Raw genomic sequence first — 15,869 nt, forward strand, 5'->3', positions numbered from 1 at the left:
TGAGGATAGGGAAAAATGCAGATAATCACTTGTTTGGTTTTAGAAAGTCCTGGGTGGCTTGAACCATTCATTCTTCTATGGAAGTACTGCTGTTTGATACTGCTGAGATTTTGTGGCCGATGCTCTCAGCGGAAGGTTCTTTTTTTCAGAATATCATTCTCCAGCTCATTGGCTATCTAGATCTTGAATTAGTTAACTCTGAACAAGAATATTTTATCTGTATATTTTTGTTTAGTTTTGTCTCTATTTTACCAGCTGCTGCATCTTTGAAGAGAGATTTCCTGTGCCCTTCTTCAAATGCCTGTGATATTTCCAAGAGGAACCATTTTTCTGTAAGTGGAGGTCTTTTCTATGAACATAAAACTCATATTATGAATTAGTTGAATGCATTAATAGGAATGTGGGTGTGCAGAGAAGTCTGAACAGTTTAAAAACTGGATGGTTTTAGTATATAACATGGTTTTCATGATTCGTAATTGAGAATAATGATCAGTGCTCAGGGGAAGTTCCTTTTTTTTCTTTTCTTTTTGGCTTTGGTCATTTGAAATGAATAGTAATCTTCCGTTACAAGCTTAGACAGTGATAATAAAAGCAGTACTCATCTCTGTCAACATTTGTGAAAAACAAGTATCTGGAGATTTCTGAATGTTTTAATGAATGATGAGAATAGTAAATCTGTCCTGTGTAGTGTCTGGGTGAGCTGTTTTATATCAAAATATTAGTAATTGATTTTTATACTTTACAGCTGTGTTTTGGGAATAAGTACTGGAATGAAAGCCAAAAGCTCCATTCTGGATTACAAGAACCATATTGGAGAAGAGTTAAGGGATTGATGTATTTTTCTGGTTTAGAAATTTTGAGCAGGAGGAAAAGGGAGGGACTTGAGCTGCCTACTTAACTTGGTTTGCCAGCAGTCTCAAATTAGTTAGATCATCACAGGAGTATGGCTAACCAGATTTGTGCAAATATTTAGGTGTATGAAGATGAAGGTGGGCACCCAGTGAGATCTTCATTTGCACTTAGATCCATTATTAGCATTGAATTGTGGAAGTCGGGGTTTACTGGGATTGCTGAAGAACTGTGTTTTTGTTGCTTTAGATATGAATACTGTGAAGGCCAGTCTTCAAAGCTGCTCTCGTCTAGAAATATTGATTTTTACACTCTGGATGCATTGTATATGTTAATCAGTTCCTTAAACATTGTGTTTTGTCTTCACTTTGTTCTGACACTCATAGTGTAAGGTCAGCAGTAGTCAGCAGCTACTGTGGTATGTGGTACAGTATGGATAAAGGACTATACATGCTTATAACAAAGCTTGCTTCAGCTTGAGTAAGAGGAATTGTGAGAGTTTTCTCTTCTCCCCAATTTAGAAACATACATTTTCAGGGATATAAACAGCTTCACAAATAGCAATGCAATAGGAATTTGTGGGGTCAGTTGAGCCTTAGATGTATTTTGCCCTCACAAGGAGGCATTCCTTTGAGTGTTGTAATACGGGCTAATTCAAGTCTAGTTGAGCCACGAGTTTTCTATATACATGTGCTATATTTTGCTTTTTCTCCTCTAACTTGGAAGGCATATACAAGTTCCTAAAATCTTTAGGATATAGTAAAGTTTATTGAAAATGTCTGTAGACTTAAATTATGGCTGGTGGGTTTGCATTACAGGTAAGCAGTACCCTGAAAGATTGAAGTATTGTATCTGCTCATCCTCTCTTTTCTGTTCCTCTCCCTAGTTCTCACACTTACCATAAGTTGATCTGCTGCATTATCTCAGCAAAAAGAGACTGATTCAGTTTTTGTTACTGGGTTAGTTTTCTACTGGTTTGGAAGCTGAATGTGTCTGTAATGCGAGGAGATGACTGTAGGCCCAAAACAGAGAAGGGAGGAATGGAGGAGATGGGAGGATTCAGTCTTCCCGTTCCTGGCAGCGGCAGGCTGTCAACTGGGCTGAAGCTGTAATGTTAAACGGCAGCCCCGGGCTCAGCGTGGGCCCCCAGCTCAGTCCCTGCGGGCCTCGTAGATGTCGATATCTGTTTTGTCCCGGACAAAGATTGGATAGATCAAAGGGGTGGCATTTAGACAGCATGAGACTATAGACACATACAATCGACATTGTTTTGTAGTGCGGAAAAAATATGGAAGTCTAGGAGAATACAGCTGCATATTTTCCCACTGTAAAGTAATTCTCAGAAATCCTGTGCTGCAGCACATTTTAGGAGTCTGTTCAGATGAAACATTGAATTCTCTGGTATCATGGCTATTAAAAGTTAAGACTGTGCATAATACCATAATTATTTCCTTTTGTGTGCGTGTGTTGTGGTGTAGGTATCTCATGTTTCCCCAGCTGCTATGTATTCATGGAAGAGTCTTCCCATTAGGACCCTGTTGTGGTCTCTTGAAAATAATACAGTGTTTATCTGATAAAACAGCAATTTCTTTATGATAGGATGGGCCTACTGAGGACATGCAGCACGCAGTGGAGAAGTGTTTTCCCCTCTCTCCTCTTCAGCCCTTAGTTTTGTCCTTTCTGGAAGCCAGAAAAACGATGCTAAGCCAAGGGGAGCAGGAGACAAGTAGGACCAAAGTTTGGAAGGGGGGAGTTGGGTTAGACAGAACCAGAGCTGCTTCAGCTGGAGTTAAAGGGATTGGGGTGGGAGAGAGAAAAGGGGTGCAGAAGGCTGTTTGGCTTCTTAAATTGAGGGGGACTGGGTGGCTGGGGGTTGCAAAGGTTCGGGGCAAGCCAGAAACAGCCCTGCTTCCCCATCCTCTATGGTGTGAGAGGGAATACAGGTCAGAATGTGAAGGTCTTGGGAACTGTGGTGGTAATGGATTGATGTTGTGCTGCTTCTTACTTGGATTGAAACATCTGTGGTTGTGTACTCTATTTTTGTTCCTACCTTTCACTGGCAACTCTACCCAAATGTGTTTTTGTATGTGTGCTAATGTTTTGAAAAGAATTGTGTGAATGAGTTTTTCTTTAACTAAATGAATAGTGGCTGTTCTTATACTAAGTTTCATGTAGAAAAAGAACGGAAGAGTGTTTGTTTGTCTTGTATTCATCTGTTAATAGGAAGCATTTTCATCTACTATGATGTAAATAAAAATAATTAAACTGAACAGTTTGTGCAGCATGCATAGCTGAAAACTGCATCCAAGTGGCCTAGAGAATAGTTAAGGAATAGGACTCGCCTCTCTCAAAATCAGAATCAGTTTGCAGACTAATCAAACCAGGAAAAAAAAAAAAAGGACTATCTGTACTAGCTATCCTTTGAGAGGGAGCTGGCCCATGGTTATGCAAGCAAGTGTTTGAATTTAGTAGTCATAGTAGCAGTACCATAAAAATGCCAGTTGTGACCTCTATTGCTTTCTACAGAATTCAAATTTTAAAATTCTCATTAGGCTTTTTGGTATACAGAATGAATGACAAATACAGATGGCTTACTGCATAAATCTTTCAATGGTAAAATCAGCAAATAATAGCGAGATTATTGAAGCCTCCAACACAGAAAACGTTGACCTTTTGTCCCATCTAAAGAAACCCCACCCCATGCCACTAGTGACAAAAAAATTGAAACCTTAGTTATTGACTTAATTGCTCATATTTTATATAAAAGGATTTCACAGTATTTCAAGTGATCTGGTTTTCAGATGTAAAAGTATGGGGAATAATTTATGTGAAGGAACTTGAACTAGGAGAGTATTTGACAAAAGGTTTGATTTCAGTGCATCCAAAAAAAATGCAGATCTTCCTTTTTCTTCCACCTGCTTTATGTAAACACTGTGTACCAAAACTATTTTGGTTTCACGAGTGTAATTCTTACCTGCAATTTCATCCAATAATCCAGTGTTACTTTTAGTTTTTAAAAAATGCACTAAACTTATTTTTAAAAATTTGGACATATGAACTTGAAGACATCAAAAGAGTATGCCAGTGATTGGGGAAACAGCCACAAACAGTGCAAAGTACAGAATAACAGGAGAATGGCTAAGAACCTGTGCTGTTGCATTTCAGTTTAAAATAACTGGAGACATAAGGAAATAAGCAAATTATTTGATGGGTTAGCAATGAGCTTAGCTGGAGCAACTTGAAGAGAAGCAAGGGCAGTCAACAGCTTATCAATTTGATGGATTACACCCCAAAGTTTACTTAAAAAGAAATCATTAAAGAAAATCTATTGCTTTCATGTGGTTTATCAGTTGTTTGTTCTTAGGTTGTGGTGTGTGAACCAGCAGTGGAATTTAGAGCCTGTCCATCATCTGTAGACCAAAGTATTTTTGATAACCATGCAATTGACCAATAGGATAGGAATAATTCAATATGTCCTACAAAATGCTGAACAAAATAATCAGAAAGAAGGAAAATAGAAAACCTGAGGGTCAACTTGGAAGCATCTGATAGTCGTCTTGGTGGTCCCCAGGCTAGGTAGGACGATAGTTGATCTCTCTGACTTGTCATCAGTGGGGCTGCCGCCATTTAACTTCAGTCATCAACCTCCTTCCTTGTTTATATTTTTGCATCATATTGTGTAGAGCTCGTGTTGTGTGTGCTCGTGGTGCTGTGGTTGCAGAAGGTGCGGAGGGTTGTTAATGTTCCCCTCCCACCCCAACAGCATCTGTCTCCATGATGCTTTTCAGAGCTCTGCCCTTAAACGTGTGTGTCTGATTAATGAGGCCAAGGGTGTTGCATCAGGGCTTCATGGAAAAATTGTCTTGAAAGAAGGCAGGTAGTTTTTCATGAGCTGGTGCTAACTACCTGTTTCCTCCCAGAATTTTCCTGGGGAAGAGAGACCTCACCACGTGAAGTTTATGGCAGTAAAACAGTTTTTCAGAAATCGAGTGGCTGAGTGAAGAGCACTTTAGGAGCTCTTAAGAGTCCTGAGAAGACTCTTCCTTTTGCTCATGTACGCACTAATGGAAACTGCCTTGTGTATGAAGATACAGGAGAGGTTTTTTAAATGTTAATATGAATCATGGATATTGGTAATTCTGCTTTCCAGCTAGTGTTAGCTGAGACATCAAATATATGTTAAGGATACTTAAAATTGCTGTGTGTTCAAGAATATAGAAACAAACATATTCCAATGGGATGTATTCATAGGTGTAGTAATTAGAAGGTTTTTCTGTAACAAATAATGTACAAACACCCATCTGAAACAACAGCCGGTGCAAATCACTACTGTAAAGTTCATTTTGATAAGATTTTTTCCCAATCTGCCTCCTATTAAGGTCTGAACTTTTCAGAAACTATGGAGTGGATCTGCTTTACCTGTCAGTAAAGTTTCAGTGCTTACAGCTGTGTTTAATATTTACAGACGTTGGGCATGATAGCTTCATATCAAACTTTCAAAGCAGGGTTCAGTAGGAATATTTGCACCTCAAGTGCCTCCTTGATGCTTAACAGCAACATTTTAAACTGTTCTGGAAAATGAAAGCAGCTTCAGTATGGTATTATGACAGTCAAGTTTACAGTGATTCCAAGTGTAACTAGGTGTAACCAAATACTCGTATGGATATTTTCATTTTTTTATCACTGTAAAATATTTTCTTCTTCATAAAGGTCTGCTGGCTGTTGGTGTCTTTCAGTTGGCTGTCAAGGTATCACCATAGCTCTTTTCATGTGTGCACATTAAAAGTTACTGTATCCATAGGGAGAATATTTTAATTGGAGAGCTTCCTTTTAAATTTTTATGGGTAAAAATGTACCCATAAATTGCTCCCTCCTTAAAATTAGCAAATGCAGTAAGATGTAGGCTAAATCAGAAATGTGGACTTAGTTCACCTGGGCATCCAGCCACAACATTTATATTTTACTGTGCTATAAAATGTGTACAGAATTTACTTTCTGTGGCAAACACAAATCTGAGAAACAATAAGAACTTTCAAATGCAAGTTTTATAGCGCAATTTCTGTATCAGCGTAACAGTGCATTTTAAATGTCATAGTATGTATTTGCTCAGTGCAAGAGGAGGACCTCAGAAAGCTTTAAAAAAAGAATGGAATAGATGGGCCACAGTGAGTTGTATATTAAATGGAAGATTTATAAATGAGGCTGGTGCTGCATTTTATTATTAGTTAGTTATTGCCTTATGGAGTCATATTTAATTTCATTGTTAAACACTCTTAAGTATTGTCTTAGAGAGCACGCTACAGACTTTTTTGCTTTTCTCCCTCTTGCAGATGTTTATTTTCCTTGATACTGAAGGGCTTTCTTGTGTCCTAAATGACTTAAGAACTGTTAAAGCTCATCTTCTCCTAACTGTGTTTCCTAGCTCTTTTGACAAGTTGTCTATTGTCCCGTTTCTCTTTTTATCGATGCCCTCAAAGGACAGAGCAGAGAGTGAAGATGTTGCAGGTGGCGTAATGTCCTCCGAACTTAACCACAGTAGACTACTGCGTTGTTGGCATGTAGTGTCAGTTTGAAAACCCTTATTATGGGGTGAGAGTGTAGTCCGCTCTCCGAAAGGTGCTTGCATTCAAGGGGAGTCTGTGATGGTTGCAGGTCTCTTTCTTTTCTTACAACTCTCTGCACCAGACTGCATGAAATGTGCAATCACAGCTTTTACTTTTTCACAATAGTCCCCTTTTTAGCAGTTTCAGTAACGTTTTCTGTTATGGATGCATTAAGCTTGCTTACTTTCTATTTTTAAACTCACTGGGAACAACTGAAAAAATTCAGAAAAGTGGCATTATTAGATCAGACTTGTTTTTCTAATATAATCCAGTAAGTCAATACTTAATGCAGGTGTCTTTAAATTGATACAGAAATTTGTAGGCAACCAGTTGATTTCTGCGTAGTATTTTCTTCAGCTCGTATAGGTGCACATTTAATTTGGTGTCCATGCTGTGGAATGTCAAATCATAAATCCACTGAAGAAAGTACATAGGAATGTCTAGTGTCTTTTTTCCTATAGTCTAGAAAAGATGAGATCAGTCCTGAAGTAGAAGTATTCCTGGTAAATAACAAGATAAATTGGTGAAAAATGGACTTAACCTTATATAAGAGCATTCATGCACAGGGATGACATTGGTTTAACTAAGTCAGTACAGCGTGACTTCATATATTCAATTGCTGTCATTTGTATGTATTGAACTCACTTTCCCCCAAGGTACTTTAAGACAACCATTCGATCTGTTTTCTGTGTCAATTTTTCCATGTTTAAGTATATCTTGGAATGTTTTTCAATTAATGAAATTAAATAATGGATTCCAGCCAAGCATAATTATTTCTGTTCTGTTCCTCCTCCTGCGTGTGCCCCCCATCACATGCGTGCACAAAGGGGATGCTGAGCTTTGTACAGTAGAATGAATTTTTAAGTTTGAGGGGTTTTAACTTCTATATACAGTAGAAGAGTTATTCTTCAGTGGTAAATGATTGTGTCAAATGTGCTTTTTAACTGGCACCCTGGTGAGTTACCATCCCCGACACCGAATTTGTAGCTCTAGTAAGTGTGTCAGGTAACCAAATGATGGGGAGTTTGACTCAAACCAGTCACATCTAATAACGGTTTTCCATGAGTGCGAGTACACTTTAAGTGACAGCCATACAAAAGTTGAGCGCTTCACAGCTTACTAGTTATGTTAGAAGTAGGTTTTAAATATTAGGAGAATAATGCTTGACAAAGTAAATGACTGGTACCATGGTCTGAAAAGAAAAGAAAAATGGCAGTGAAATAAACTTTCAGTAGTTGTATTTTAAGGTTTTATTAATATACAGCCTTAAAACTATATATCTATAAATCAGTTCCAAGATTGTGGTGAAAATTACTTTAAAAAAAAAAAAAAGGCAGATAAATTGAATTAAACACTATGAATGGCTTGACTTCACCTCTCCCTCCCAAGTGCTGAAATTTTTAGGAACTAACAAATGCAGAAAGTTGCGAGCAGTTTTTCTGTGATGTCCGCATTTCTACTAGGGAAGGGGTGCTGGGCGTGAGAGTAGGCCTTCTCTCTGCGTCTTGGAGATCAGCAACGTAGCAATGTCTTGGAGACTTAAGCTTTTCTTTTGATGAATTATCTGGAGATTTTTCATTAAATTCTCCATGTGCAAGAAGTCAGCTTATCTGTCTGGTTTATTTAGAGAAAATTAATAAGATTCATATAGAATGCTTGAAGTACTTTACTCTCTTTGGTAATGGTATCATAAAATTGTATTAGCCATAGAAGAGGTGCTTTGCTGGCATGTACTGCAAGGAGGCACTCTTGTTTTGACTAGTTGTCTGCTGTTGCTGGTACCAGATGAATGCTGCTTCTGAGTTAGGCTGAAGAGCATCCTTCTGGTGTCTTCACACAGAATGCCCTAGTAACCAGCCTCCTTGTTGCTTTGGTCTCCTTCAGGTGATTCTTAATTTAAGAACATGTATATTAACTCATTCCCTGTGACTGTTTCTAAGTGGAAAGGGCAATTTTTATTTATTTTGTTACAATAATAATATTATCTGGCAACTTAATGAGGTTGGTATGCACATTTTCAGAACATAGGCTCGTCAGAAGCTCCTGTGACTCATGAACGTATAACTTTTCATCCATTTTTAATTTTTTTCCAACAGAGTATTAAAAAAAAAAAAATCCATACAGGTGCATACTACCAGTGCCCTTTTTACCAGTAAAGCTTGAAAGATTTCTTGAAGAAGGAGGAACATTACTCACTTAAAGAAAAGTGTACTTCCTTTCATATGCTACTACTGCCTTATTGGTTAATACTTGTCTCACTCAGATTCTCTTCTTGTGCAGATTAATTATTTCAAGCTGTCGTCTTCATCTATTATCAGATTTGGGAATGCAGCTTTCCACAGTGCACCTGCATGTTTTCAACCTGCACTTAAAGCATATAGGCAAAAGTATACTCTTTTAATGCTTTTTATTTCCTTTGCCTATGTTGTTTTCTTTACTTCTTTTACTGGTGTGTGATGACCTTATCAGAAGTTTTTACTGAAAATGGCCTCTAGCTTTTATCTGAACATGCTGACTTCTTCCGTGTCTACAAATTTCACTGTACAGCTGGAATAGCTGTGCTTCACTAGTTTAACATGAAAAAGGATTCATTTATTAGCTTGATAATCTCTGTGTTTCTGGAGTTAAGTCATATTTGCATCTGGTGGAGTTTGTGGAATGCTGTTTTCTCAGTACAGAGACTGTGGAAAATACATCGTACGTAATCTTCAAGAATATTATTTTCAGTAAGTGTCATATACCAGATGGCTTTGAGACCTATTTAGCTATCTAGTTTTGTTAATCTTGCTTTGCTTGCTTGAGACCTCAAAATTTAATTTCCCCACATGCTGATAAATATAGGGTCATAGGAATTGCCATATTGGGTCAGACCATCTGTTCTTTAATTAGGAGTAGTAACAGATGCTTGGGATGATTATGCAAAAAAATCTACAATAGGCAGTTATGACAATAATATATTCTAGGGGATATCTCTCTGGGATCCTATTGGTTCAGCTTGTGTCATAAAACCCAGACATTTGTATCTTTTCTAGCTCTTTGTTTTTAAGTATTTTCTATTACAATGTAATTTTATCTTTTGTTCTCCCCTTTAGTGCTGCTAAGCTTTTGGCTTTGCAATCCTCTATCCCTCAGCAATGCGTTACTTAGGTAGAGGTATGAAGAAGTATCCCTTTTTGTTGATGGTGAACTTGTCAGCTTTCAATGTAGCTGGACACCTTCTCTTGCTCTTGTAGTATTCTGGGAAGGAAATTCTTGCTCTGCCTTTCATGTGCCATTTTCTATCCCTTTTGCGGGGTGGAGGGGAATCTTATTTTTCCTGATTTTCCCCTTCATATTGGTATTTCTATGCTGCTTGTTGTTCTTGGTTCCTGTCTCTGCAAGGCTTTCAACTAAACTGCAGTAACTGGATGATTCAAATTTCCCGCTGTGCTTCAGTTGAGAAAACACTGTCGATTCCTGTGAGAGAGAATTTTTCTCATCTTATGCTACTGAAGATGTTTAATTTGTAGGAAATGCCTTCAGAATTTTAGCTTTTCATTAAGGAATATATGCTTTGTTGTAATGGTGAAGGTAGCTTTGCAAGGGGAATGTTGGCTAAACCTGCAACAGTGCTGCAGCAAAGTGCTGCTCTGAGCAGAATATGCACGGGACTGCAAGGCTGGGGGAGAGTCCCTTTTTGGGGATAGGCGGGTGTCTGTGCTTCCCTTGGCAGTCCTACATCCAAAATGAGAAGCAGCACTTTTTTCTTACTGCAACTAGAGTGGTATTTAAAGAATTGATGAACTGGGGGACAAACGTTGTTTGCTGGTAGTAGCAGCAACATTAATATCTAAACAGCAATTCCCAAACTAGGGGTTGTGGCAGCTACGGATGGGCACAGAACCCAGAAGAAATTAGTTTGCTGGTTTTTGGTATCCTGTGCTGATCAAGAGCAATTGGTATAAAAACCAATTGATGTAGATAAAGATTATAGTTTTAAATATCTCTGCAAAAGGGTCTTAGTTCTCTTTATTCTTGGCAGTTTTGCAGGGGGAGGCTTACTTCTTAGTGGAGTTTTGCTTGGGTATTGCCAGCCTTCTTAAATTGCTTACATTTTTCTACAAAGATGCTTAGAAAGCTCATTAAACCTCAAGGTGGGTGCAAGTTAGTAGTGAAGGAGTCGATAGGATTTGAGCGAATGGCTGTGAAGGCAGGTAAGAAAATTAATGGGGGAGCGAGACAGATTCTTGTTAGATACATTAGTAAAGAGATAGGGAGTGTTGAAGTTTATCCTAACTAGCAAGGGAACGCAGTTCTCTTTCTAACCTGCTTCTAAGCGTTAGAGCCAGCAGTCTTTGTTGTGTTGCGTTCAGGTCTCCAAGGAGATACGAGATATTTTTGTGAAACTGAGAAATTGAGAAATCATGGGAAGAGGAATTTTAAAATGCATGTCAAACCAGAAAATACAGTGGCAGGGAGGACCTGTAATATGCAGTATTTTAAGGGTAGAACTTAAATGCCGTAGAACTGAAATTCTTTTTCACCAATGGTAATGATTAGTGTTTAACTTGAGAGCTATTTTAGGATGATAAACAACATTCCTTTCATTTTTAACTGCTTGGAGGGGAGACTAAGTGGCCGGTAATAGATGCTGTTTATTCCAAAGTCTGCAAGAATTCTTTACTCGGGATCAAAAACCCTAAAATGTTACTAAGAAATTAAGTTTGTTTAAAAATGCTGGAGATCTCATTCTTGAGCTAGCTGTTTGGGTTGAGAGTGTTTAATGAATAGATCTTACAGATTGGGCAACCCAGGAATGTTCTGTGTCTAGGACGTTAAGAGTCTATAAGCACTTCATAAGACTATATGAAGTGCTTCAGTCAACTTCTTGAGGAAACTGGAAATTTTCAGTTGACAACAGCATGTGTGTTGCATACTATTATATTTTGCATGCAAAAAGTACTCGGATGCAGGCTTGTGCTTGGGAGTTCTGGGTAGTTGTAGTGAGTCCTGTGAAGCTGCTGGAAGAGTGGGCTAATTTTGCTAATTGTGAACACATGCCATGTTTTGTGAAAGACCTTGTCAATTAATCAAGAGATGGACTTTGTATTGGTGGTGGCACGACAATTTTTACATTATAGAATATTTTAGTGCAGCGTTGTTAAGATTAGATAAATGAGTCTATAGCAGCCTTACTAACAAAAGGAGAGACCGAGTAGCATCTGTGCTTACATAGTGCAAATTACGTACTTGCTGCTGTATGGCCTGTTTGGTCTTAAGATTTTTTTTCTAGTCATACATTGCTGTAGATTTGTAGTGGTTCTCCTGGCTTTATTTCTGTTTCATCTTTTTATTTTAATTCTCTTGTGGCTTTACTTCTACATCTAAGCACTGTCACTAAATGGCCTGATCAGCATCTTTATCACTCCGCATACAATACATACTATTGTATGCCTCGCAGGTTGAGCAGACAGGTAGGGCATGTAGCAAGAAATCATCAGGACATTCACTATGCATCTCTGAAAATTCAGTAGGGGAAGGGTAAGTAGAAACTAAAAATACTGCCATGTGGATTAGAATTTGAGCTGGAAGCCTGCGGAAACTACAATAGGGACTCTAGGTAGTACTGGTGGGGAAGAAAAGAGGAGTATTAATGGACATGGGAAATCTCTGGCTCCAATTTAAATATAATTAACATAGTAAATTGATCAACAACAAACTATATGTCTATCAGAAATTATTTTCCTCAGTACTACTTGTTTAGAGGAGCCAGCAACCATGGCATTGTTGGATCCCCGGCTGTCATAGTTCGGCTTCTTGTTTATTCCATAGGCTAATGAAGGTTTTCTTTTCAAGCAGGCAATAATGTGACTTTTAAAGATATTTGGGATAACTGATTTATTAAAAAAAAAAAGTTTTTAGAACATAACTGTGTAAGAAAAACCAAAATGCATACCACTATCTTCAACTTTTTGGTAGAAGTAGAGTCCTATTCTATGTTTTTCTATGTTTAAAATCTCCCTTCTGTGAAATGCCTTTAGTTGGCATATCTCTCTGTGGTGGTTTCATGCTGATTTTACTTTTATTTAAGTTTTGTTTAACTGAATATTCTAGGAAGAAGAATTCACCTACATTTACTTTGTAATATGTCAAACCTTAATTTCGTTCTGTCAGCCACTAAGATATTTTAACATTTATGTAAACAAACAAGTGAGCAGAAAACTTTTGTTTGCATTAATGAAGATATTTGTAATAATCATATTTGAAAATACTGTTGTTCTTGGAAAATTATAGAACTCAATGAATTGTGGAAGTTTTGAAGACTATAAGTTAAAGGATATTTTATTGATGCAGAAAAGACATCTTTACCAGCTTTCTGTGATTGCAGTTTTCATTACACATACTGATTTTTTTTTTTAAAGTAGCAGGTAGCTGAACTACAAAAACAGTGATGTGAGTCTTGTGAGATTATAGAAAAAAGCTTGAATAACTTCAAAAAAGAATAAAAAATGCAAAAGCTTTGGGAAATTCTAATGAATATTACTGAAGATTACATTACCTAGTGTATAGGGGCAATTACTCAGTTGTTTCTCATGAGCTTGGCTTTATATGTGTAGAAATGGTGAAAATTGGTGAGAGGGAGGGAATTATATGGGGACCAAGAGAGAAGAGTGTCTTTTATTCTATTGTTTTTGGCACCTGAGTTTTACCTAGTGCAGAGTGAGCTTTGGTCAGCACTTCAAGTTGTATGGACATGCTTTCCTAACTTCACTGTAGACAGCAAAGTGAAGATTTTTTTAGTAAATGAGGTTCCAGTGAAACCTCAAAGCTGAGAGGAATTTCAAAATGAAAATAAAATGATCATCTGTCAGGAGAGATTCACTGGCTGCTATTCAGAACAAAAAACTGCAAAATGCTTGTGGCCAGCTAAATGAATATGAATGTTTGGGGTTTTTTTTCCTTGCATGCATAATGGAACACACCTAAATCAAAATGATTTAGGCATGATTGTAGTTGGTTAATGCCCACTTTGTATTCAAAACTTTTCTGAGAGAAAACATCTGCTTTTTCTGAAAATCAGTTTTATGCTAAAGAAGTTATAAACACAGTTATTTTGTGTAGATAAGTTCTTGTCTCTTCAGTTATCTCCCATATAAAACTGACATCAAGTTTCATTAAAAGTATGGTTTGCTGCTGTGAACATTTAGCTTGTTGAAGTACATGAGGATAGCCCTTCCTAAATGTAGTTCTTTAATAATTTTGTGGTCCTTGAGGACCAGTGCACGGGGTATGTCAGATTGCACACATCTTGTCCAAGGAAAGGTCTTGATTATGGCATGTATTTTGATACAAAGTCAGAAGAACTATTGTCTACGTTAAATTTAGTAACTAAAATCGTAAATATAATTCTGCCAAATGCTTTTACTCGCTATCAATGAGGTGAACGAAGCAGAGATTTTGCAGCAAAAAGTGGCTATCTGAAGAATTAATTGAGCATTTGTATAGTTACAATCTATATGTATGAAAGAAAAAGTTGTCTAACAATATATAACAGCTTTTCCAGGTTAGTCTTTTGATTGTGATGTTTTAGAGTTTTTACTTGATCATTTGTTTTAGAGAAGGCTGAAGGTGGATGGTAGTACTAATTGCTAGGCTACAGCAAATTCCTGTGTTCCCCACAAACGGCATATGTGCAAGCAAACTTTCTGACATGCTTTTCCTCCGATTGGAGGGAAATCTCTGGTCATGCCAACATGCCATAGATGAGTGAAAACTGGTACTCTGAATAACGAACGCTACTTGTGTAGTAATATATCAGCTGCCCCAAATCTGCCGGTTCCCATATTACGTGCTGTCTCCCGTGCGTCTGCACGCACGTAGGCCTGCACACCTGCCCTCTGGTGACAGAGCTGTGTCCCAGGAAGTTCAGGGGATGCAACAGAATTCTTAAGTAAAAGTTTAACCCCTGAACTTAGGAAGGTGGTTATGCGCTCCCCCTATAAAACAGAGCAGAAAGGAGGTCGGTCTGTAAGTGGTATTTTTAACATGCACAGTAGCTGTAACAGTGTAGGCTTAATGCTTTTCTTGCCTGTCTTTTGCAGAAGGTACTGTGTACCTTTGCACAAGCTTTCATCTTTGTTTTCAGTTGAGAGAAGAGGGCAGGCAGCGTGCTTTTCAGCTAATTACGTTTTACACTTTACACAGGGACTTGTGTTTCATGTAGTTCCAGGAGCATTTCAGAGCTGCACTGCGGCTGTCACTCTTGTACGGTCATTTCTCACCTCCGGCTCTGTCTTCTCCCCTAAAATGCTGCCGTGGTTAGCTGAGTTGGATAAGAAATGAGCTCAAATTTGTCTTCATAAAGCCATTAATTAGGTGCATACTTTAAATCCGGATCAATTCTTCAATCCCGCTGCCTGTATAGCTGACAGTAGGGGAGAGGGAGCATATTATTTGGCTGCTGCTTTTGGTGGCAACACTGCCCTGTGCTGGTTTCAGGGGCTTGTGGGTGGCAGCATACAGGTGCTGTATTGCCTCCCTAATAGTGACTGATGAAATGCAGTGCTGTCGTATCCCAGGAAGGTAGAATAGGGGTGTCCACAGATCACTTGTGTCCTGTGAAGCTGTTAAGTGGCAGCTGTTAAGCAGGTATAGCACATACTCCTTGGTACTTTGGTTCTGGCGAAAGGAGTTTTGCTGGGCCAAGCAGGATTGCTAGCACTGAAGTCCAGGCAAGACACTGGAAAACTTAAAGCAGCTCTGAGTTTGTCAATGTTTGGTCAACTTTCAGAGCCTTTGTAGATACAACTTTAAAAAAATTTAAAAATGGAGGATTTGAAGAAAAATGTACTTCTTTGCTTCACCTCCATTTACTGGAATTTGGGGATTACGGTTGTGCAAGTGGTGAACATTCTCTTACTCTCCTGTCAGTGAAATCCTCCTTTTTCCTTCCTAGCTGTTGTAAATTACTGCAGCAATATCCTGCTCTTTACTTGGGACTGGTGTTTTGTTCTAAATTCTCATCAGCTGTAGAAACATGATAGAATAATGCTCTTTTTATGAAAAATGCTATGTAGAGTGAGATGTAGTTAGTTTCCTTTTCCTTTCTCCCACTTCTTTTCCTTCGCTGCTGTCCTTTCCGTGTGAATCTTGATGTATTGTGCTTAGCCCAGACAAAAAAGTAATTGTTTACAAAAACTACTCGCTACTTATTTGTACTTACTTTTTTTTATTTGAAGGAGCAAGAACTATGAGAAAGGGCCAAAGGCAGGCTAAGAACAAAATATCAATCCTTTTTTGCTTTCCTGATGTCTGATGTGATTTTGCGTGTGTTTACAAGTAAAGATGTAACCCCAGTCTATCTGATGGCTCTGAGACATGTGCATCTCTGGCCCTGATAGATATGGCACTGAGGAAATTGTTTTCTCCCTTGGAGAA

General features: G+C 38.1%; 1 protein-coding gene across 1 annotated transcript in view; it reads left to right on the top strand.

The window, feature by feature from the left end:
• SIPA1L1 (signal-induced proliferation-associated 1 like 1) overlaps window positions 1-15,869 on the top strand; it is a 225,618-nt gene that overhangs the window by 90,070 nt on the left and 119,679 nt on the right. Inside the window, exon 4 of the mRNA XM_009319181.1 lies at window positions 256-332. The gene's annotated coding sequence lies outside the window, so the exon portion shown is untranslated. The remainder of the gene's footprint in view (window positions 1-255; window positions 333-15,869) is intronic.

This window comes from Pygoscelis adeliae, unplaced genomic scaffold (assembly GCF_000699105.1).
Source record: "Pygoscelis adeliae isolate BGI_AS28 unplaced genomic scaffold, ASM69910v1 Scaffold22, whole genome shotgun sequence".
Taxonomy (NCBI): Eukaryota; Metazoa; Chordata; class Aves; order Sphenisciformes; family Spheniscidae; genus Pygoscelis; species Pygoscelis adeliae.